Genomic DNA, 22,076 nt, shown 5'->3' on the forward strand with positions numbered 1-22,076 from the left:
AACTGATTCACACCACTGCCTAGAGGAAATGGACTGTGGATCATGTGTTTCATTTCATTTCAATTCCCTTCCATGGTCAGCAGCCTCTGTCCCATGCATGTTAATTACCTTGCCTGGAAAGCGAGTTGTAATCTGGGCAGTGTGCAGGGACGGTTTTATTCCCATGTCTTGGTAGAGGAGGCTTGCAAGAGTTTCCGTCAGCTTTCACGGAACACCGCAAGGATGGTCCTACTATAAAAAAAGTGGTTGGGCACAACATCTCCACATACCTGAGTGGCCTACATTACTCGCGGGAGAGTTGAGAAGTGAGGTTTTCTGCCGATTCTACAGGCGAGAATTTTCAATGGTTCTTCTAGATTCGCTGTGGAATCGTATAGTATGCTTGAGAACATTTATCTGTTTTCAAAGGCGCAAGAACGTCTTCTTTCCGTTATTTCTCGCATGCTCTGACTGGCTTAGTGCTTCGCGCCTTAGAACATGGCAGTGGATTCGTCAGATAAGACCTTTCAGAAAACCCAGTCGTAGTAATGTAGTTTAAGGAGAAGTTAGATGGTAGTTAGGAGATGGACAGATAAGAGTGGGTAGCCAGTAGGCAGATGGCAGCAAGCAGCCAGCAGAGAGAAGAAGAAGATTCTGGACGACAATGAGGTGCAGAGCTGCTGTGTCTGCTAGCTGAGAGTCTAAGTAGAAATGGAATTGCACATTGGTTTTTGGTAGGAGGTTAGGACACGAAGGAACGTGATAGTACCAGATAGTTCCAGCGCAGAGAATGTTCATAATCGCCCATATTAGTTTTCTTGATGAGAAGATAGGAATAGCGAATCAACCGTAGTCTGCGAATGTAGCCTGGCCACACATGTGGAAAAGTACGGGCCTACAGTAACACATACTGTTACCGTGAATCAACGCTTCATTTAACGCAACTCTAACCTTGCTCCTCCGGTTAAATTCTGTGTTCGACTTTTCGTTACCGCAATTGAATCCCATATAGTTGCAGGCGTTCTCTCAGCACCCTGAAAAAAGTTGGTTTTGGAGTTAGCGCACTTCTGAGGAATGTTTCCAAGATCCGCTCAAAGTGTTCCTCAGACGTTGAGAACAACCAACTACTTTTGTCTAAGACATCAAACACACCATGTTTCTTAAACTTCTGTATGCATTCGTGATATGGTTAAAGATGTTCCCGAAATTCAAACGCAATGCGTTTGCTGACTCACTCTTGCAAAATGCCATCTCAGTTGGTCTAGTAGCCAAGTTGCTGGAGATCACAGTAACACACACACAAAAAAAAAAATCTTGAGTTGCTGTTTCCATACATACATTCATACAATACCTCACCTCAATACAAACACTTATTATGATCACTTGGAATTGTTTAGATTATTTTGAACAGCCCTGTATTTTCGAACACGTGATTGTGCAGAAATGAATAGGTCCACGCTGACTGTGCAAAGCCACTACCGCCTGTCAGAGAGACATGCGCCCGGAACTGCAGTAGCGGTGTTCGTTATTGTCGCCTGTGCTACTTTTACCTAGGCTACCCGTGGTACAGTGCTGTAATGCTGGAGGGCTATGAGCCCGGACAAGGCAATTCCAGCTTCAGTGTCGTTAATTTGCTTTAAAACGAGTTCCTGATATCGAAAAGGCAGTCAAATCGTTCTGGCAGAACGGAGCTTCATAATCTTGTTAGGTTTGGGATGCTTCCTCTTCATGTCTCCCGACACCGCAGAGCCCAGTGTTCTGTATAAATGTTGTTACTTGTCAGCTGTAACAGAGCAAGGTAACGCAGAGGTAAGAAACTTTGTCTCGAAACCTGGCAGAAAATCCAAAGAGATTCTGGTCGTAAGTGGAGTATGTTAGCGGCAAGAAACAATCAATGCCTTCTCTGTGCGATAGCAATGGAGATACTATCGAAGATAGTATTGCCAAAGAAGAGTTACTAAACACAGCCTTCCGAAATGCCTTCACAAAAGAAGACGAAGTAAATATTCCAGAATTCGAATCGAGAACAGCTGTCAACATGAGTAACGTAGAAGTAAGTATCCTCAGAGTAGTGAAGGAACTTAAACCACTTAATAAAAGCAAGTCTTCTGGTCCAGACTGTGTACCAATTAGGTTCCTTTCGGAGTATGCTGATGCATTAGCTCCATACTTAACAATCATATACAACCGTTCGCTCGACGAAAGATACGTACCCAAAGACTGGAAAGTTGCACAGGTCACACCAATATTCAAGAAAGGTAGTAGGAGTAATCCACTAAATTACAGGCCCATATCGTTCACGTCGATATGCAGCAGGATTTTGGAACATATATTGTGTTCGAACATTATGAATTACCTCGAAGAAAACGGTCTATTGACACGCAGTCATCACGGGTTTAGAAAACATCGTTCCTGTGAAACACAACTATTTCATTATTCACATGAAGTGTTGAGTGCTATTGACAAGGGATTTCAGATCGATTCCGTATTTCTGGATTTCCGGAAGGCTTTTGACACTGTACCACACAAGCGGCTCGTAGTGAAATTGCGTGCTTATGGAATATCGTCTCAGTTATGTGACTGGAATTGTGATTTCCTGTCAGAGAGGTCACACTTCATAGTAACTGACGGAAAGTCATCGAGTAAAACGGAAGTGATTTCTGGCGTTCCCCAAGGTAGCGTTATGGGCCCTTTGCTGTTCCTTATCTATATAAACGATTTGGGAGACAATCTGAGCAGCCGTCTTAGGTTTTTTGCAGATGACGCTGTCGTTTATCGACTAATAAAGTCATCAGAAGATCAAAAAAACTGCAAAACGATTTAGAAAAGATGTCTGAATGGTGCGAAAATTGGCAGTGGACCCTAAATAACGAAAAGTGTGAGGTCATCCACATGAGTGCGAAAAGGAACTCGTTAAACTTCGGTTACACGATAAATCAATCTAATCTAAAAGCCGTAAAATCAACTAAATACCTAGGTATTACAATTACGAACAACTTAAATTTGAAGGAACACATATAAAATGTTGTGGGGAAGGCTAACCAAAGACTGCTTTTTATTGGCAGGACACTTAGAAAATGTAACAGATCTACTAAGGAGACTGCCTACACTACGCTTGTCCGTCCTCTTTTAGAATACTGCTGCGTGAGGTGGGATCCTTACCAGATAGGACAGATGGAGTACATCGAAAAAGTTCAAAGAAAGGCAGCAAGTTTTGTATTATCGCGAAATATAGGAGAGGGTATCAAAGAAATGATACAGGATTTGGGCTGGACATCATTAAAAGAAAGGTGTTTTTCGTTGCGACGGAATCTTCTCACATCCTCGAAACTTGGAATGGTTGCACTTATTACTTCTCCTCTCCGGAGGTAAGTGGCTACATTTAATTAGCTCAAGGCCGAATCAAGCAACGTCAATTGAAATTAAGCAGACCTTAAATTATTACTCTCTCTGCAAGAATTTTTGTTTGTTATTGAATAGGAAAACTACACTCTTAAGAAGCTCTTAACGTTAGCTGATGTCGGGGTTCGGATGTTGCTAGATCCGTATTATCAAAAAATACGGCTGTGAACCGCGGTCGGCACGGATACTTTGTTCGCGCCGCATATGGCCCTTGGGTCACAACTTGACAATCACTGGCTTAAGGCGAATGCTAGGTTGGTTTTTTCGAAAGGCAACGGCTGATTTCCTTTCCTATCCATCTACAATCCGAGCTTCCGCTCCGTTTTTAATGACCAAATCGCCTGCGGGGCATTAAACCATTATCTTCTTTCCTACTTTTAATCAGTACTGCTAACTGTAAGCAAAACACCATTAAGACAAATTGACATCTAAATTATAGTACTTAAGTTTGTAAGACTGAGATTCAACGACACAGAAAGTACGAAAATTCAGAGCAAATCGCTATTATAAAGCATGTAACCTAGAAGAGAGGTTTCCAGACAGTTGAACGCGTACCACTGACGCAATACAAGGACAAATAAGGTACTAAGAGCACAAATAAACAAAACATATACTGACATAAGTAAAATTATTTTATTTACCTTATTTTTAAAAAATAAAATGCTAGTAAAAAACTGTTCTATAAAAATGGCATCTATAAAATGTTAAAGAATATGGATTTGCCGCGGAATGTTCGTTTCTGACGGTGCTCAGGGCACAGGAAGGTCGAATTGTAACCTCCCAACCTATCCGTTCATTAGTTGGCCCTGCCTTGGCCCGGAATGATTCAACGTGTTTTGACGTTGGCAATATTTCGAACGGATCTTGGTGGTTATTCGGAAGTTTTCGTGCCGCTTTGCAACTGCTGCCAACTTTGACGGTATATCAATGTGTGGCGCTGCCGTAATCATTACGCAATCAACGGTTTATTGTTATTGTTGTTGTTGTAGCTTTGTTGGGCACTACGATAAGTGGCGCCGTGACACGAAGAAAGCTTGCGTCTGGAACTGAAGTGTGCGTATTACAACGAGCTGATTCTTGACTAATATAATCGTGATGTGAAGTTGATAGTGTAACATATACGTGATTGCGCTTTAAGATAACAATGGAGCGCTTTTTAAGCCAGGAAGCTAGCTCGTTTTATCTCCAAGAATACAGTTGAAAAACATAAAGCAACATCTTACCACAAGTGTGATAATAAACTACTTACCATCTGGCTTTACAGTAAAGACCAGTAAAGAAACCAGTGATAACCCAATTCCCCAATGCCTTAAATGTTTAGAAAAGCTTTCAAATCAGAGGATGAAGCACTCTTTAGCAAAGTTATAAGCCACTCTGAGTTTGTTGGTAAACGTATTCATTTTTTTCGAAAGAACATTGCGTTTAGTAAAAAAGAATCCAAATGCATGGCAAATTTTACTAACGCTGACGCAAGTTTGACAAAAGCCTCGTACCTGGCTAGTTTTAGAATTGCAAAGGAACAAAAACCTCACACAGCTATTGAGTCTCTCTTACTAGTCACTGCTAGAGACGTGTTCAAAGCAGTTTTGGGGGAAAACGCGGCCAAAGAAATACAAGGTTCCGTTATCCAACAATACGGTAAAAAGAATTCAAGACACGTTCCATTATTGAAGAAACGTTGTCATTACAACTTCAAGAGTGCGTTTGTTTCGCTCTTCAAATAGAGAGTGCACAGATGATACAAATATGGCGAGGTTACTCGTTTGTATACATTTTGGCTATCATGAAGATATAAAAGAAGAGTTTTTATTTTGCAAACCGCTTGAGTCAAATGCTACAGCAGAAAACATATTCAATATGACTGATATTTATTTGATAAAAGTAGACATTTCTCGGCAAAAATGTGTTGGAATTTGTACAGATGGCGCCAAGCCAATGTACGGTCATTTAGCACGACTACAGTTGGAGTAGCGAACGATGGCGGTCGAGTTTAAGGTTGTTCTGTGCACCTACATCATGCATACTCCGACAGCCAATGAGTTTGCAGTAGTGTTCTGAGCGCTCATCATCGCTGATGGTGGTGGTAAGTGATAAATTCTACATAAGCAAGCAATAGACATAATTTGCAGGATATACACTTCCTTCAATCGGCAAGCACGCGCATGTGCATTCCACAACTGTCGCTCGGAATCTTCAACAGTGCCATTCCCTTCCGTGCCTCGACATGCGCGGACCACCATCGTTCGTGGATCGGATTATAGCAACAAAAGTGAAGAGACTTGCGCATGATTGTCGAAGCACACACTGTATAGTACACCGAGAAGCATTGGCGTCTAAGATATGCCCGAAACTCTTCATACTTTTTTTACAGACGTTGTAACAGTTATAAGCTTCATCAGATCAAGGGCTCTAAACTCACGGCTATTCATCCAGTTCTGAAGACAGGGGCGGTAAATTTAAAAGTTTGTTTCTTCATGTTGAAGTAAAGCGATTCTCTCGCGGTAAGTTTTTGAACCGAGTATTTGAACTGAGATCCGAGGTTTTCATGTTTCTCATTGACAAAAACGCTGAGTGGTCGTCAAGATTGGCCTATTTAGCTGATATCTTTGACAGGTTTCACATTTTGAATATGGGCCTGTAGGGACGAGGAACAATAGCTGCCTTTGCAGATAACAAAGTATCTTCTTTCAAGAGAAAGTTGACTCTTTTTAGTTCACAAACACTGAAGAAAAAATTTTTCGCGTTCCCTGCTCTCACATCATTTTTGTAAGACAGTGAACTAGCTCCCATGGAAGACTTAGCTCGAGACATTATTACACATTTAGAAGCCCTTCAAAAAAGTTTTAAAAAATGCTTTCTCGAAGTAATCACAAAAGCAACTTTCGTCGACATGACTAGCGACAGTTCAATGGAAGATGCTTTCAAAAGAAAATTGTGCTCTCTTTTTGGATGGGAATGAAAACAGAACACATTCTGTTTTCAAGCAAGCAGTCCGATTGTTGGTACCATGTGTTTTTATTTATATGTGTGAAAGTGGGTTTCCTAGTTCTTGTGATATGCCCAAAAGTATCCGAACGACATGAATTGCGTTTCATCTGATTTATATGCAACTCACATAACGTAACTGTCTTCCAGGTCCTCTGCAATCATTTGACTATACAAAACGGTTACTACAATAGGTCACAAGCATAACTCCTCTGTATGGCTATCCCTCCAGATGCAAACGAATATCACAATAATGCAAATATAGAAAAACATGATATTAGATGTGATACAACAATTACGCTTGTAAACTCATATTTACTACAGTAAGTGACATTTCAAAATGTAAGTTTCAACTTGAATTATTTTACGAACATTTTTGAACTGGACTAAGACCCAGCACTCCTATCCAATAACTATTTTTCCTGTTAACTAACTACGAAAGATCTTAAGTATGGTTTCAATCACAAGTGGCAAAGTGTGTGTAGGTTTAAACTTGAAATGACGAAGTATAAAGTTATGTATTGGGATTCGAACCCAGCACCTAATCAGATTTTTAACTAAGCGCAGTCAAACGATAGAAATCATAAATTTTCACCAATAGCGAGCTGACTGAAACTGAAATGACAGGACGAAAAAGTTTTCACTTACCGGGATGCGAACCCAGTACCTAATGTCATAGACTTCTAGTCACTAACAGACATTAAAAATCTGTTTACTTCACCAGTAGCGATATGTGTACATGTCTGAACTGGAAATAACAGGAAGTAAAGGTATGTGCTGACTGGGAGTCGAACCCTGGACTTACCGTCGTTGACTACTGACGAAGAGATGTTGACTATCAAATTCGTTTTCACCACTAACTGAAAATGGCATATTTGAACCCGAAATGATATGACGAAAAGTTCTGTGTCTGACTGGCAGTCGAAATCAATAGAAACCGTTAGTGTTGAAAACGCACGAAGACGTGTTAAAAATCATAGCCACTTGACACCTACAGTTTGGTGTGTGCATGCTACAACATGAAATGACACGATGGAAAATTTTTTGCCAGATCGGGATTCGAACCGAGACACGAACTTCATGGAGACCTTGGGGGCTCCGGAATCTTGGGAAATACTGAACGATGGTACTGCATAGTCTCAAAGGCGTCAAATCCAGTCCAGCATCAATATTTTTAATATCTCAAATCCAGATACAATAAGAAATAAGTGCCATTGACCTTACATGACGATTCGCTCACTAATAAAAAGAATCATGTAAGAAAGAGAACACTTGATATAGTTTCTACATAGCGTTAACTACCGCCTCTGCCATGTCCCAACCTTCACTGAATCTCCTAAAGTACGTATCAAAGGGACGTTAGGTTTAATGTGGCTTTAGAAACATCATGCAACCCTACAATGTTCAACCTGCGTTACCAGAGGGAAGAGGCTGTTTTTGTACTTGTTAAAACGATTGCCTGATGTATCACTCGAACCTGGAGCTTAAGCATAGGTAGCTAGAATCATTTCAACAGACCACTAACCTACACAGAGGATTGTGGCACACAGAAGAATGCTCCGCATGGAAAGAGAATTCTGATTCTCTGGATTTGAGTACAACTTGCTCGATACAATTATTTACTTGTTAGTCCACATCGATATTCACTAGCTGTCTACCCAATGTGTGTTTTTGACTTGATTATTTAATTACTGAAATAAAGTTACATAGCAGAAAACTGTACGAACTGGTTACACGGTGGAGTTTGTAAATCTGTGCTGGACGTATGTTTACCGCTTGTGATTGTGTGCTGATGCATGTATTTATAGTCTACTCATAAATATAGCGCACTGTAAACGTAAATAGGGCATTAATTTATGTAATGCACCAGCGCAAAGTTTACCTAAGGAAACTGAACAAATGCGAGTAGGACTCGCGTTCTGGGGAGTTCGTTAAAACTTAATTATGTTTACAGATAATAATAATAATGATAATAATAATGATAATTTTGTGGGACTGAATGCCCTGGTGCAAATATTTCTATTGGGCGCCACTTTTTTCCTTCATTAGTTTTTTTTTCTGTTTGTTGTTTGTTTCCTTTCTTTGAGCCCTATGTTACGCCGAAGTAAGCGCTTTTGTCGGTGTGGCTTCGTCGCCATTATTATTCCTATTTCCATAATAGAAGTATCTTGAATGAAGTAAGTAAATGATCTCTTCTTGAAACAAATAATAATGTCTTCCTTGTAGAGAACAAAAATAAACGCCTACTATATGAGCTAAATGTTGAAGACAATAAACAAAATAAAAATCTCTTAAAACGACGTCTCAAAAATCGGTAATCCGATCGAGAATCCAACCTCTCAGTTTGCAGGCACGTGCTTTACCGCTAGACCCCGAGGACTAAAATGTCTGTAGGCTGTTCATCTACAGTATTGGATGCTTGCGAGTGTTAAAATATTTGACATACAATGTATCGTCGTATTGACTTAGAGATTAAATTAATTAAATCCCCAAGGCACCGTAGATCTTAAAAATTGACATAAATTTCTTGAGAAAAAGGGATCTTCGCAGACGACCGTATCTGCAGTCAATTAGAACATCTTTGTTACTCTCTCTCTCTCTCTCTCTCTCTCTCTCTCTTTTTTTTTTTTTTAAGGGAGCATATGCCAGTGTGAATCCTGAAAATATAACTCTATGCACACAGTTGCACAAACAACATTTGTGTTAATAATTGCATCGCAGAGGCGTGTCCATCGCAGTTGGCACCTACGAAAAGTGATGCATTTCTTCTTCTGATCTAGAGCCCTCAGACGCTTATCCTTTTCGCTCCTTACGGAATAACTATCAAGAAAATTTCTTTGTGGACGGAAATGCAGTTCAAATTTGGACTGACGACATCTTTATCTCCATACCAGTAGCTTTCTATTTGCGTGGACTCTAAAAACTGCCGGACCATCGTCACATTGTTTTAGTTAATAGAAGAGTGGAGATATATGTTATTGCAGATTAATTTCGCTCTTATGTTTTCTTCTTGTATTGAGTAAATCAACTTGAAGCGCTATAAAATATCCTTTGTTATAATACAAATGAACTGTAGTTTACCAGAACACCCTTATAGCAAAAGTCTAATTTAGTAGAAGAAAACTACCTGTAACACGAGCCAGCCCTTTTGAGCATCATGCAGTATGTGTCCAGTGAAGTCCTGTGTCTCACCCAAGAAGCATTTCGGCATTCCCATGAAAATGTATAAACCTTACAGTGAGAGTAGATCCAAAAAGAAACTCAGTTAACAGATTATTCTATGTCACACATAATCTACCGAATTGTGTATTCACAAAAACTAAGATATGTCTTGGCGTAAGCGACAAAATGAGTTTGATTTTGGCTTGGTAAGAGGCACGTGTGGATTGTGATATTCATTCTGCAAACCTTTATACAACATGTTTTGCTACTTTGATGTTTATTGTTAAGATCAGGCACTTTCGGCGCAGTCTCAGAAAGCCAGGCCTGAAAATGAACCTGTAAGGTTCGAAACTAGTCGCCTAATATAAAAACTTCACTTTTAGCAGAATCTTCAGTAAACGCTTTAAAAATGTATAAGTTTTAATAAGGACGCAAGTCACAATTTCTTAAATTTTACACCTTTAGATCTATGGGTACAAAATATAAATTGTGATAATACTTAAGATGGTGAATTTAAGATTTTTCTGAATGGTTTTCGATCTGGAAGCTTATAGCTCGGTAAGGGAAGACGTGAAAAAGCAGATGAAACGTTTAAACCTCTTGCGAGGTTAAAACGTAGGGCTAACACAGCGTTTCTCTTTACAAAGCGGCCACATTGTCTCATTTTGCTAGCGGGCCAGTGCTGATGAAAATTCTCTCTCACTGCGGTATTGTTGCTAACGTTAAATATGGGATTACTTGCAGATTTTGTGTGGAATGACATTCCTGGAATCAAATAATAAATGACATCCTAATGTTACACATTAAGTGAGAGTCATTCTACATCTACACCTACATCTACATTTATACTCCGCAAGCCACCTGACGGTGTTTGGCGGAGGGTACCTTGAGTACCTCTATCGGTTCTCCCTTCTATTCCAGTCTCGTATTGTTCGTGGAAAGAAAGATTGTCGGTATGCCTCTGTATGGGCACTAATCTCTTTGATTTTATCCTTATGGTCTCTTCACGAGATATACCTAGGAGGGAAGCAATATATTGCTTGATTCCTCGGTGAAGGTATGTTCTCGAAACTTCAACAAAAGCCCGTACCGAGCTACTGAGCGACTCTCTTGCAGAGTCTTCCACTGGAGTCTATCTATCATCTCCGTAACGCTTTCGCGATTACTAAATGATCCTGTAACGAAGCGCGCTGCGCTCCGTTGGATCTTCTCTATCTCTTCTATCAACCCTATCTGGTACGGATACCACACTGCTGAGCAGTATTCAAGCAGTGGGCGAACAAGTGTACTGTAACATACTTCCTTTGTTTTCGAGCTGCATTTCCTTAGGATTCTTCCAATGAATCTCAGTCTGGCTTACCGACGATTAATTTTATATGGTCATTCCATTTTAGATCACTTCTAGTGCCTATTCCCAGATAATTTATGGAATTAACTGCTTTCAGTTGCTGACCTGCTATATTGTAGCTAAATGATAAATGATCTTTCTTTCTATGTATTCGCAGCTCATTACACTTGTCTACATTGAGATTCAGTTGCCATTCCCTGCACCATACGTCAATTTGTTGCCGATCCTCCTGCATTTCAGTACAATTTTCCATTGTTACAGCCTCTCGATATACCAAAGCATCATCCGCAAAAAGCCTCAGTGAACTTCCGATGTTGTTCACAAGGCCATTTATATATATATATATATATATATATATATATATATATATATATATTGTGAACAGCAACGATCCCACGACACTCCCCTGCGGCACACCTGAAATCACTCTCACTTCGGAAAACTTATCTCCATTGAGAATGACATGCAGCGTTCTGGTATCTAGGAACTCTTCAATCCAATCACACAATTGGTCTGATAGTCCATATTCTCTTACTTTGTGCATTAAATGACTGTGGGGAAATGTATCAAACGGCTTGCGGAAGTCAAGAAACACGGCATCCACCTGGGAACCCGTGTCTACGGCCCTCTGAGTCTCGTGGACGAAAGGCGCAACCTGGGTTTTACACGATCGTCTTTTTCGACACCCATGCTGACTCCTACAGAGTAGAATTGTAGTCTCCAAAAAAGTCATTATACTCGAACACAATACGTGTTCCAAAATTCCACAACGGATCGACGTTAGAGATATAGGTCTATAGTTCTGCACATCTGTTCGACTTCCCTTCTTGAAAACGGGGATGACCTGTGCCCTTTTCCAATCTTTTGGAACCTACGGTACACCGCTGCAAGAAGGGGGGCAAGTTCCTTCGCGTACTCTGAATAAAATCGAACTGGTATCCCATCAGGTCCAGCGGCCTTTCCTCTTTTGAGCGATTGTAATTGTTTTTCTATCCCTCTGTCATCTATTTCGATATCTACCATTTTGTTATCTGTGTGACAATCTAGAGAAGGAACTACAGTGCAATCTTCTTCTGTGAAACAACTTTGGAAAAAGACATTTAATGTTTCGGCCTTTAGTCTGTCATTCTCTGTTTCAGTACCATTTTGGTCACAGTGTCTGGACATTTTGTTTTGATCCACCGACCGCTTTGACATAAGACCAAAATTTCTTAGGATTTTCTGCCAAGTCAGTACATAGAATTTTACTTTCGAATTCATTGAACGCCTCTCGCATAGCCCCCCTCACACTACATTTCGCTTCGTGTAATTTTTGTTTGTCTGCAAGGCTTTGGCTATGTTTATGTTTGCTGTGAAGTTCCTTTGCTTCCGTAGCTGTTTTCTAACTCGGTTGTTGTACCACGGTGGCTCTTTTCCATCTCTTACGGTCTTGCTTGGCACATACTCATCTAACGCATATTGTTCGATGGTTTTGAACTTTGTCCACTGATCCTCAACACTATCTGTACTTGAGATAAAACTTTTGTGGTGAGCCGTTAAGTACTCTGAAATCTGCTTTTTGTCACTTTTGCTAGCCAGAAAAATCTGCCTACCTTTTTTAATATTTCTATATACGGCTGAAATCATCGATGCTGCAACCGCTTTATGATCGCTGATTCCCTGTTCTGCACTAACTGTTTCAAATAGTTTGGGTCTCTTTGTCACCAGAAGGTCTAATATGTTATCGCCTCGAGTCGGTTCTCTGTTTAACTGGTCAAGGTAGTTTTCAGATAACGCACTTCAAAAAATTTCACTGGATTCTTTGTCCCTGCCACCCGTTATAAACGTTTGAGTCTCCCAGTCTGTATCTGGTAAATTAAAATCTCCACCCAGAACTATAACATGGGCGGAAAATCTACTCGAAATATTTTCCAAATTTTCCTTCAGGTGTTCTGCCACAACAACTGCTGAGCCAGTGGGCCTAGAGAGACATCCAACTACCATGTTTGAGCCTGCTTTAACCGTGACCCCGCGGTGGTCTAGCGGTTCTAGGCGCTCAGTCCGGAACCGCGCGACTGCTACGGTCGCAGGTTCGAATCGTGCCTCGGGCATGGATGTGTGTGATGTCCTTAGGTTAGTTAGGTTTAAGTAGTTCAAAGTTCTAGGGGACTGATGACCACAGATGTTAAGTCCCATAGTGCTCAGAGCCATTTGAACCATTTTTTTAACCGTGACCTTCACCCAAATTATTTCACATTTCAGATCTCCGTGAATTTTCTTCGATACTATTGCACTATTTCACTGTCCAGCCTGTCTCTGCGGTATACATTCCAATCTGAGTTTAGAATTTCATTACTGTTTACATCTGGTTTCAGCAAACTTTCCGTCGCTAGTACTACGTGGGCATTGTGACCGTTTATTAATGAGAGCAGTTCTAGGACCTTCCTATAGACGCTCCAGCAGTTTACTATTACCACATTAACATTGTCATCCCCTGTTGCGTTTTGCCTACTACCTTGTCGCGTCTCAGGAGGCGTCTTGTCGGGCCTAGGGAGGAAATTCTCTAACCTAAAAAACCCACATGTGCACTCCACACATACTCCCTTGTCGGGCCTAGGGAGGGAGTTCTCTAACCTAAAAAACCCACATGTGCACTCTACACGTACTCCGCTACCCTTGTAGCCGCTTCCTGCGTGTGGTGCACGCCTGACCTATTCAGGGGGACCCTACATTTCTCCACCCGATATTCAGTATACTTACTGGAAATACGCCGAAGCATCAAAGAAACTAGTATAGGCACGCGTATTCAAATTCAGAGATACGTAAACAGGCAGAATACGGCGCTGCGGTCGGCAACGCCTTTATAAGACAACGAGTGTCTGGCGCAGTTGTTAGATCGGTTACTGCTGCTATAATAGTAGGTTATCAAGATTTAATGAGTTTGAACATAGGACGGCCGGAGTAGCCGAGCGGTTCTACGCGCTACAGTCTGGAACTGCGCGACGGCTACGGTCGCAGGTTCGAATCCTGCCTCGGGCATGGATGTGTGATGCCCTTATGCCACTTAGGTTTAATTAGTTCTAAGTTCTAGGGGACTGATGACCTCAGAAGCTAAGTCCCATAGTGCTCAGAGCCATTTGAACCATTTTGAACGTAGTGTTACAGTCGGAACACGAGTGATGGGACACAGCATCTCCGATATGGCTATGACGTGGTGATTTTCCCGTACGATCATTTCACGATTGTGGGGATTGAATATCAGGAAACCGGTAAAACATCAAATCTCCGACATCGTTACGGCTGTAGAAAGATCCTGCAAGAACGGGACCAACGACGACTGAAGGAAGTCGTTCAACGTGACAGAAGTGCAATCCTTCCGCTAATTGCCGCAGCTTTCAATGCTGAGCCATCAACAAGTGTCAGCGTGCGAACCAGTCAACGAAACAACATTGATATGGGCTTTCGGAGCCGAAGGCCCACTCGTGCACCCTTGATGACTGCACGACACAGAGTTTTACGCCTAGTCAGGGCCCGTCAACACCGACATTGGACTGATGATGACTGGAAACATATTGCCTGGTCAGACGACTCTCGTTTAAATTGTATGGAGCGGATGTACTTGTACGGGTATGGAGACAAGCTCGTGAATCCATGGACCCTGCACGTCAACAGGGGAATGTTCAAGCTGGTGGAGGCTCTGTAATGGTGTGGGGCGTGTGCAGTTGGAGTGATATGGGACACCTGATACGTCTAGATACGACTCTGACGGGTGACACGTACGTAAGCGTCCTGTCTGATCACCTGCATCCATTCATGTCCATTGTGCATTCCGACGGACTTGTGCAATTCCAGTAGGACAATGTGACACCCCGCACGTCCAGAATTACTACAGAGTGGCTCCAGGAACACTCTTGTGTGTTTAGACACTTCTGTTGTCCACCAAACTCCCCAGACATGAACATTTGGGATGCCTTGCAACCCGCTATTCAGAAGAGATCTCCAGCCCTCGTACTTTACAGATATATGGACAGCCCTGCAGGATTTATTGTGTCAGTTCCCACCAGCACTACTTCAGACATTAGCCGAGTCTATGCCACGTCGTGTTGCGGCACTTCCGCGTGCTCGCGGGACCCTAAACGATATTAGGCAGGTGTATCAGTTTCTTTTGTTCTTGAGTGTAAATAATTCAAATGCCGTAGGTGCCGGTTGCTGACAGACGAGACTATTACAGGATTATTGGCCTAATAATTCATGGTTTCAAAATACTGGCACAAATTATTTATGATGTATGTAAAAAAATAACTAGAGAAAGGCGGGCTCAGGGAAGATCAATTTGAATTCCGGAGAAATGTAGGAACACTTGAGGCAATATTGACTATATCATAGAAACTAAGCTGAAGAAAGGTAAACTTACGTTTTGACATTCATTGATTTTAAGAAAACATGTGACAATATTAACTGGAGGACACACCGATGCCGGCCGGAGTGGCCGTCCGGTTCTAGGCGCTACAGTCTAGAACCGAGCGACCGCTACGGTCGCAGGTTCGAATCCTGCCTCGGGCATGGATGTGTGTGATGTCCTTAGGTTAGTTAGATTTAATTAGTTCTAAGTTCTAGGCGACTGATGACCTCAGAAGTTAAGTCGCATAGTGCTCAGAGCCATTTGAACCTTTTTTTTTTTTTTTTTTTTTTTTTGACACACCGATATTCTGAAGGCGGTAGGAATAAAACAAAGGGAGCCTAAGGTTATTTACAACATCTATAATCACCAGACTCGGGTGAAGGACATGAAGGGCAACAGTTATTAAGAAGGCAGTAAGAGAGTGTTGTAGTCTAGTCCCAATGTTATTCATTCTGTGCGCTGAGCCACCAGTCAAGGATACTAAACGGAAATTTTTAAAGGAAGTTAAAGTTAAGAGAAAGAACTTTAATTTGTGTTGTGCAGATGTCATTGTAATTATGTCGCGAACGGAAAAAAGACTTATAAGAACAGCTGAATGGTAGGGTAATGAAATGTTGTCGAATTAAATCAGGTAATGCTGAGGGAATTAGATTAGAAAATAGTGAACTAAAAGTAGTAGATGAGTTTTGTTATTCAGGCAGCAAAATAAGTGAAGATGCTGAAGTAGAGAGGATAGAAAAAACAGCGCGCAATTGCAAGAAATACATTTCCGAAAATGAGAAACTAATTTATATCCAAAATAAATATTGATGCTGGATTTGAATTTGAACTCAGATCTCTCCTTTCGCTGGGTTTGACGCCTTTGAGACGCTGAAGTTCCATCGTCCCCATATTTCTCCAAGATTCCGAACTCGTCAAGGTCTCCGTGATGTGCAGACCTCGGTATGAATCCTGATCAAGCACAAAGGTTTCCATTTTGTCATTTCAAGCTGTAGCATGCGCGCGTACCAACCTAGAGGTGACAAATGATCATGATTTTAACACGTTTCCGTGCATTTTCAACACTAACGTTTCGTACCGGTTTCGACTCCATGTCAGACAAATAACTTTTAGTCACTTTATTTTGAGTTCAGAAAAGTGAACATCTCGCTACTGTTAAAATAAACCGTTTTTTAACGTCAATTCGTGGCTAGAAGTCAACGACGATAGGTAATGGGTTCGAGTCATGGTAGGTGAAAACTTTTCCGTCTCGTCATTTCATAAAAATGTTCAAATGTGTGTGAAATCTTATGGGACTGCTAAGGTCATCAGTTCCTAAGCTTACACAGTACCTAACCTAAATTATCTTAAGGACAAACACGCACACCCATGCCCGAGGGAGGACTCGAACCTCCACCGGGACCAGCCGCACAGTCCATGACTGCAGCGCCTGAGGCCGCTCTGTAATCCCGCGCGGCGTCGTCATTTCAGTTTCAGTCAGTTCGATGTTGGTGAAAAATTACAATTTCTAACAGTTGTTGGTGCTTAGTTAGCAATGCGATTAGTGGCTGGGTTCGAATCCCCGTCCAACACAAAACTTTATGCCTTGTTATTTACGGTTTAACGCTGGACACACTTTGTTACTTGTTATAGAAACGACATTTAAGATCTTTTGTGGTTAGTTACCAGGAACAATAGTTATTGGATTGGACTGGCGGGTTCCAGCCCAGTGCAAAAATGTTCGTAATGTAATTTCGGGTTAAAACTTGTTTTTTGAAGTGTATTTGACGGTAATAATACGAGTTTGCAAGAGAAATTGGTTGTGTCATCTCCAAAATAACGTTTTTTATCGTATATGCGTTATCGTGATATTAATTTGCATCTTGACTGACAGACATATAGAGCAGTTATATCCTGTGGCATCTTGAAGTAATCAGTGTGTGTGTGAAATCCTGAGGGACCAAATTGCTGAGGTCATCGGTCCCTAGACTTACACACTATTTAAACTAACTTATGCTAAGAACAACACACACGCCCGTGCTCGAGGGAGGACTCAAGCCTCCGGCGGGAGGGGTCGTGCCTCAAATCGTGCGGCCACTTCATGAGGCGAAGAAACCAGTTTTTATGACCAAACGACTCTTCCGAAAAGAGATCAGACCTGCAAGATAGTTACGTTATGCGAGTTGCATACAAATCACGTGAAACGTAGTTCAGGTCGTTGGGATACTTCTGAGCATGATAGTACATTAAGAATAACTACAGTAACAGTCTCTGTGTTGAAAAAGCCTTGAGAGTTAAGCTGAGCTCTATTGAATCAGACTTCAAACGTTTGATTAAAAATAAACAGCAACATGCTTCGAACTGAAACATGTAATTGCTGTTTCAGTAGAAACTAAATTTGAAAATTCGCTGTTTACTGATTCTGAAGTCTGATTTACCGCCAAAGTTTGATTTGATACGAAATTTGTTTGCTTTTTGGACTCTTCAAATGGTTCAAATGGCTCTGAGCACTATGGGACTTAACTTCTGAGGTCATCAGTCCCCTAGAACTGAGAACTACTTAAACCTAACTAACCTAAGGACATCACAAACATCCATGCCCGAGGTAGGATTCGAACCTGCGACCGTAGCGGTCGCGCGGTTCCAGACTGTAGCGCCTAGAGCCGCTCGGCCACTCCGGCCGGCTTTTGGACTCTAATTTACAGTACTCCATGTTCAGTTTATTGCTCTGTTGCAAAACTGGTTTACATTATTTGTGAAGTAAAAGTTTAACAAACATGTTAAATGTTATTCCTCTCTTACTCACTGAATATTAGTATCAGAATTGGCTTAATTCAACTTCACGTTATTTGCTACAACAGAGTGCTTCCACGATACCATATTACTTGTGTGTGTGTAGACGCAAAAACTGTATGTGTGTTGTCAGCACTTAGCAAGAAGCCCCCACCCCCGTATCGCTCCACACGCCTGTGGTAATCGTCGCTTAGACTACACTGCCCCTGTCCCCACGCACCACAGTGACCGTTAAAATGTGAACAAGTTATAGTGGTACGTCCAAATTTCTAAAAGCGTCAAATGGTACACAGTGACAAAAAGTATGGGAAGCCCTGACCTAGGGTATTAATAGCCTGGAGGGCGGCTACTTATCGCGTGCACTGAAATCGTTCAACCGCAACACGGAAGTTTAATTACTAACTAGTTACGTTAATATAACTATAGCCTGAGTTCGACGTCAACGCGCAATAGCCACTCACAGACGGCAGGTTACACCACTAGCTGTGGAGGTTATATGAGGCATGTCGTGGAGACGCGGAAAACAGTGCATTCGTTGTCATAATGCGGAAACGGAGCACTTTATCTGACGTTCAAAACGGCTTTCAGGCCAAGGGTGGAAGCATTTCCAAAATGACTAATTTTGTAAAATGTTCGCGAGCCGCCGTGGTTAAACTGTACATTACAAGATAAAAAGACGCCATCCAGAACCAGCGCGGAGGGAACTGTGGTGCACATCTGGTTGGAGATGAAAGAAGTGAGGGACGGCTGTGGAGACGTGTACGGACGAATAGACGTGCAACTCTTAAGTAACTGACTGCCCAAATGAAATAAGGGGCTACCAACAACCAACAGTGTGGCCTCAGCAGTCGTTAAGCGAAAGTTGCCACCGCAGCAGACGCCTGGTTCATGCACCCATACTGACTGCTGTTCATCGGCGACGAAGGCTGGAATTTGCACTAGGGATACGTAAAATCGACTGGTTAAAATTAATACCCGTATTTTAGTTCTAAATCACTTCAGAGAAAGTGTTTAGCACGATTTTGGATGATGTTTTATGTATACCTCCGGGATTAAACATGTATTTTCGCCAACATATCGAGGGTAAATTAAGATCACCACCAGCTATAATCGTATGATTCGGGTACGTGTTTGAAGTCAAACTGAAGTTTTCTTTGAACCTTTCAGCAATTGCACCATCTGAACTGGGAGGTCGGTAACAAGGGTACAATTATTATTTTATTCCGGTTGCTAACAATGACCTTTGCCTATACTAACTCACAGGAATTATCTACTTCAATTTTGCTACAAGATGAACTACTTCTAACAGCAAAAAAGTGCCAACGCCAGCTGTGTTTATCTCTGGCTTTAGCCAGCTTTCAATGCTATAACGAGCATCAGTGCTTTCTCTTAGCGCTTGGAGCTCTGGTACTTTCCCAATACAGCTACTACAATTTACAACTGTTAAGCTAATTGTTCCTGGATCTATGTTCTTCCTGTGTTCGATCTGCTCCCTTTGAGACTGAAGCCTTTTTTGTGTTTCCCCGAGGCCCTCTAACCTAAAAAACCGTCCTAACGTTGCTCTAAATTCCGGTGTTCTATTTTCGTAACACACAACAAAAAACAGAACTTCACAGATTACGCTCTCAAAAATAATGCACGGTGCCGAAACGCTGACTTAACATCTGGAAGATTCCGTATTGGGAAGGAGCGCCTGGTCCCCGGCACGAATCCGCCCGGCGGACTTGTGTCGAGACCCGGTGAGCGGGCCAGTCTGTGGATGATTTTTAGGCGGTTTTCCATCTGTCTCGGCGAATGCGGGCTGGTTCCCCCTACTCCGCCTCAGCTACACTATGTCGACGATTGCCGCGCAAACAAGTTCTCCACGTACGTGTACACCACCATTACTCTGCCACGCAAACACAGGGTTTGCACTAGTCTGGTGTGAGACGTTCCCTGGAGAGGGGCGAGGGGGAGGGGGTCCACCGGGGGCCGAACCGCACAATAAGCCTGAAAGAGTGGTTCGGTGTGGGGCGACGGAGGAGAGAAGTGGACTGCGATAGTCGTCGTGGGGTTGTGGACCACCGCGGCTGCAGCGGGGACGGAGCCCCTCCGTCGTTTCTAGGCCCCCGGTTAAAATACAATACAATAACAGCTGGGAGAGATGAACATGCCGGTCTACACAAGTAGAACAACACAGCGTTGCCAGATCTCTCGCAGTGTTGTCAATCTCATTACTTTGCTCTCACACTTAGTAAATACAAGCAATAGAATCGGTACGGTAAGGGACAAATGATTTCAAGCTATTTTGTGTAGTGATCGAAAGTGCACGTTATGTTGCATCAGAAACATATTTTAGTATGTGGAAGCTAGGTTATGACGAACAAAGCAGTTTCAATCTGAAGAACAAAAATGAACGATGGGTTGATTGGAATTGTATCGGAGAGTCGGAAAGAAGATGGATGACAGATACAGGTGCGTGATTCCCTGTTGCGTCCACTCACTGCCAAGGGTCACTCACCGTAGCGGCTGGCGAGTGGTGGCGTGTCAATCTCTCAGCATGCATGACCAGATGTTCTGAGTGGGTGAGAGGTCTGGAGACCGTGCTGGCCAATGCAACAGTTGAACATCCTGTGTATCGAGGTATGTCAGGCCAGCTCGGGAAACATGCAGTCTTTGCGTTATCTTGTTGAAAGATAATGTGATGGGGGCTTCAAACATAGGACTGGGCCATAGGTCCTAACACGTAAAAAATCAAAGACTGCTGTCTAAATTACTGGCTATACGAACCACAGGCGGTCGTGTTGCGTACACAATGGCACCCCATACCATCAAGCCAGGTGCTGAGGCGGTGTGTCGATGACAAAAGCAATGTGGCAACGCTCTTTGTCCTTGGAGCCTTCACACATGGATACATCCTTCATGATGCTCTACGAAGACCCTGGATTCAAAGCAGGTGGTGTCACTCCTGTGTCCAGCTTTGCCGTTGAGCACACCAGTATTCCTACCAGTATACCATTCTCTGTTGCCTTGTTAAGGGATGCGGCTCAATAGTCGCCATGCTGAAAATCTGTGGTGTTCAAGACTTTGACACATAGACGGTGTGCCTTGCTGCACACAAGCCTTATTTCCAGACTCAAAGTACGTGATGTGTATGTACGATCCTGCACCGGAGAGCCAACAGTGGGTGTGTTCTCTTATGCACTCGTATCTAGGAGCGCTGAGATCCTGCATGGTGTTGAGTATGGCCCTTCTGAAATTTTCGAGTCCATACGCAACACAGTTGTGGTATCCCGCCCAATACGATCACAAATATCTTGGAATGATAAGCTGTATACCCAAACTTGTGGTACACTTCATGGGAATTTCACATTTCTTTTGGGGCGCCTTCACAGTGCTGCAATTTGAATGGCCAGCAGTATACGGTTTAACACAAAAAAATACGCACTACAAAGGAATTACCAGAATGGACGGAAATCGGCAGATCTGACGTACATGAACAGAGAAATAAACTATTACAACTTTAGAAAAATTGGATGACTTATTCCAGAGAAAGAGCTTCACAAACTGAGCAAGTCAAGTAACGCATTGGTCAACGTCTGGCCCTTATGGAAGCAATTATTCGCTTACACAGATTGACAGAATTGTTAGACGTCCTTCTAAGGGACATCACACCAAATTCTGTGCAACTGGCGCGTTAGATCGTCAAAATCCCGACCTAGTTGGAGGGCCCTAACCATAACGATCGTAAGATTCTTAATTGGGGGGAGATCCAGAGATCTTGCTGGTCAAGAAACGGTTTGGCAAGCAGGAAGACAAGTAGCAAAAACTCTCGCCTCGTGCAAGCGGACATATCTTGCTGAAATCTAAGTCCAAGATGGCTTGCCATGAAGGACAAGCAGACGGGCCCTAGAATATCGTTGACGTACCGCTGAGCTGTAAGGGTGTCGCAGTTGAAAACCAAAAGGGTCCTGCTGTGAAATGAATGGCAGCCCAGACTATATCTCCTGGTTCTCGGGCCGTATGACGCCTGACAGTCTGGTTAGTGTCCCACTGCTGTCTGGGGCA

At 42.4% G+C, this 22,076-nt stretch overlaps 1 protein-coding gene across 1 annotated transcript in view; it reads right to left on the minus strand.

The window, feature by feature from the left end:
• LOC124594349 (cilia- and flagella-associated protein 100-like) overlaps positions 1-22,076 on the minus strand; it is a 173,211-nt gene that overhangs the window by 35,843 nt on the left and 115,292 nt on the right. The window lies entirely within an intron of this gene.

This window comes from Schistocerca americana, chromosome 2, assembly GCF_021461395.2.
Source record: "Schistocerca americana isolate TAMUIC-IGC-003095 chromosome 2, iqSchAmer2.1, whole genome shotgun sequence".
Lineage (NCBI taxonomy): Eukaryota > Metazoa > Arthropoda > Insecta > Orthoptera > Acrididae > Schistocerca > Schistocerca americana.